Below are 3,847 nucleotides of genomic sequence, written 5' to 3'. Positions count from 1 at the left end.
CTTGCCCCTCACCTATTATTTATGTCTTTGGGTGGGTCCTAACGTGTGTATCGACGCGAGCATCGGGATACCTTGTCCGCGTACCCCTCCGCCTATCTATCCTCTCACTCGTGCAACACGTTTTTCCGTGCACATATATATATGTACATGCACATTTGTGAAGAGTGCTGATAAGCGTCTGCACACATATCAGTTAAGGTCCTACAACCCTCAATTTTTTCCGTCCATAATTTCGAAAGGGAGAGAACGAAACAGAACATTTATGTCACTAGAGCAAGCCCATAACGGGCATTCGCTTCGGAGAATTCCAAAAAGGATGGTGAGCGCAAGCTCTGACTACTACGGTGACAGCACAAGAGAAACTTAAAAAGGAGACCTCTTAAAAAACATAGCAAAAATTACGATCATTATGAATGGTGCACACTGCATATAAAGGAGGCTTATGCTTAGTAGCACAATAAACATTCAACAAAAAAAAAAAACAGAACATGAATTTTTCGGTTAAAAACAAATGCCAAAAAAAAAAAAAAGAAAAAAAAAGTTAAACAGGTTAACAAGGTTAAAAAGAGAACTTTACAGAACAAATGTGTTCGTTCTTTTTTTTCTTTTCCTTTCACTTATATATATTTTTTGGCACATAAAAACTTAATCAGAACGAAAGGACCATGGTGAAACAAAAATATACATATGTGTACAAGCGAATGTACGCAGCAAAATGTACACGCAATTGCATTCTTCACAATATACATGGCCCTACGCATGACCAAGCTGTATATATACGAAACATTTGAGGCGTTCGAGATAATTCAAAACAAACATATATTCACATGCTCGTGAAATATATCTGCTCTTCATTCATGTTTGTCATCAATTTACACAAGTACATTTTTATTTTAACGCGTATGTGCGTGGGTTTATATAGTGGAGCATAAGTACTTTTACGTGTACACGTGCTGACATAATGATCCTTACTTTACACTTTTTTACATAAACAATTACGCAGCAGGGGAGGTGTTCATATCAAATAATAAAACACAACAAAGCTTGGAAAACTGAAGTTCTTTTTTTTCTTTTTCCCCTTTTGTATATATATTTAAAAAAAAAAAAAAAAAGAGAGAGAGAGAGAGAGCAAAATAAAATTGCCGCAATTTTGGTACATAATTTTCCATGTAACTTTAAAAATTCCCACCACAATTATTATGTACATATAATAGCAACATATAGCAACAAGGCTTTAAAAAAAAAAAAAAGAAAAAAGAAATTTACGATCTTAACATATATAAACTTATTAAATAAAAAAATATGTGTATAAATTTAAAATAAAAAAATTTGGAAAATAAAGGGGTGTGATGTTACACTCGAACTTATTTCTTTTTTTTTTTGACCTCAAACGAGAAATATGCAATCCTTACGTATATAATAAGGGCTCACACCATTATGACAATTTTGGGGGGGGCTTAAAAAAAATTATTTGATATGATAAAAATCCGGCCTAAATGCCAATACACGCACCTGGCTTTTTAAATGTATCATAATTAATTAAATGGGGCCATGGCTAGTTGCACAATAAGGGACATACCAAAAAAAAGCTTATAATGTGTGTAATGTGCATGTGTCACGCATACGCTTCGCATACACTGACCATAATTGTAGCATGCGCTTGGCTATTCTCAATTAGATTTAGCATACGCTCGCCATACGTTTGGCATACACTCACCATACGCTGGCTATACGTTTGGCGTACGCTAGGCATGCAAATACGCATAAAGTGCTATCAAAGAAATGCGCACCCCTTAAAAAGGTAGCTAGCTGAAAAGTGGGGTCTATCTACATGGGTGCGCATGTTTACAGAATGTTCATGCGTAGCGTTACTTTTTGCGTGTCATACTACGAACTTGCTCATTTTTTTCAAGTATCAAAATTGTAAAGGTGAAAACAAAAAAACGGGGCCGTCATCAAAAGATGAACCAAAAGGGGTGAAATTAAATGCGTGTGTATTTAAAAAAAGTGAGAAGGAAAATTGAAATTGAAATTTAAATTTAACTTAAAATAAAATAACCGACCTGAAAATAAAAAGCAAAATCGATGTGAAAATTAAAAAAAAAAAAAGCCTGCGTCAATTTCAAAATTAAAATAAGAATAAAAACGCCAAAAAAAAAGAAAATAACAGAGTTACAAAAGAAAAAATGAAACAGCCCTTTGCACAACCTTATGAACATAAATGCGTGTTGCACACCATTTAACATATTTTGTAATGTACATTTATACGCAAAAAAAATAAAATAAAATAAAAGCGGCAGCACTATGTACTGTATACACATATATGTTTTCCTTCGTACAAGCATTACATTCTTGTGCACACTTTTGACTAATCCCCAAGTGTGTCGTATTTCCGAACAGCTACACGTATTCATAAGTAGATGTCTTCATTTTACCGATTAATTCTCCAGCTCACACAGGTTAAAAATTGTTAAATTTCATGCTCTGAACGAATCCACATTTTTGTTCTCTGTCAAAATGTGTTCGTTACATAACGGTAAACAAAAGTTTTTATGGAATATAAAAACAGCCAATAAATGATTTGAACTGTTCCAAACATGTAGGGCACACCTCTTCGTTTGCCTTCCTAGCCACAACATTGTGCGAGAGTCAACCATTCGATTAGCTAGCCTAGCACTCAACAAAAATCAACTTGTCATCCCTTTTGTTAATTTTGTCCTATATAATAGAAATGCTAATGCAAAATAAATTAACAATACAAATCTGTTTTTTGCGGCAATTCAGCTTTCAGTGTCCCCATTTAATAGCTTAAAAAGAAAAAAAAAAAGCACTCTTGAATGAGAATGGTGGTTTAACCAGTAATCCATGTTCTATAAAAAAAGTATTCCTATACATTCGAATTCATATAGGTGTATATACAAAAATGCATGTTCATGCATACATGGGTATACTTCACACCTCGATAACACACAAATGGCCAAAACGGGGTCAGCGTAAAACACGCCCCTCGTCTACTATCAGAAAAGAACAACAAATAGGAAGAATGCGTGTAATATTTCTACAAGTTGTTCTTTTACATACTAAATAGATAAACGCTGACGAAAAATGCTTAAAAAAAAGAAATTTGTTTGTAATAATCGAAAATACAATTTGTCTAATTCACGATCAAATGCGTATGGCGCAGGCAAAAAAAAAAAAAAAAAAAAAAAAAAATGTAGGTTAGAGTGTAATGTCTCCATGTACATATAATTGAAAAAACTTCTATATGGATACAAAAAAAAATGGAGAGTAGCACAAAATCTGCTTGTGATGAGACGCTTATAGATATAGCGAGCGCCTATGCTCTTCGAATTGCATTACCCTTTTTTCGTCTTCTTAAGGAATAAAAGCCAAGTGTTAAAAAAATGCTAAAGGAAATAGTCTTATAAACATTTTTTAAGCATAAATATTTCTTCATTTTTTTAAAAAATGGAAGATGAAATTGTTTTGAGCGAAAAAGTAGAAGAACTAAAAAATTTAATATACGTGGATGACACTCCTTTCAATCATCTAGATTTCATGGTTAGGGATAGAACCCCATGACCCTCCTCGTCCAACATTGTTTTTGTGGTTCCATCGAGTTTAAGCACATGCATGCGTACGCCAGTGCCTGTCTACATTTTCATACACTAGATTTCTCTTTTTGAACAAACCCGTTTAGAAGGTACCATGCATCCCCCTCTGTGTCTTACCAGGCATGTCATTCCTAAACAATCGGGCCCAAGAGGAACACAAAAACGGATATAGAAAAGATGAAGTAAACCTTTATTGTATTTTCTCCTCCTTTGAAATGACCTTCAAAAAAAAA

The sequence above is a fragment of the Plasmodium fragile genome (genome assembly GCF_000956335.1).
Source record: "Plasmodium fragile strain nilgiri unplaced genomic scaffold supercont1.2, whole genome shotgun sequence".
In the NCBI taxonomy this organism is placed as follows: Eukaryota; Apicomplexa; class Aconoidasida; order Haemosporida; family Plasmodiidae; genus Plasmodium; species Plasmodium fragile.
The sequence above is the reverse complement of the archived record's forward strand: the minus strand, read 5'-3'. Positions refer to the sequence as shown.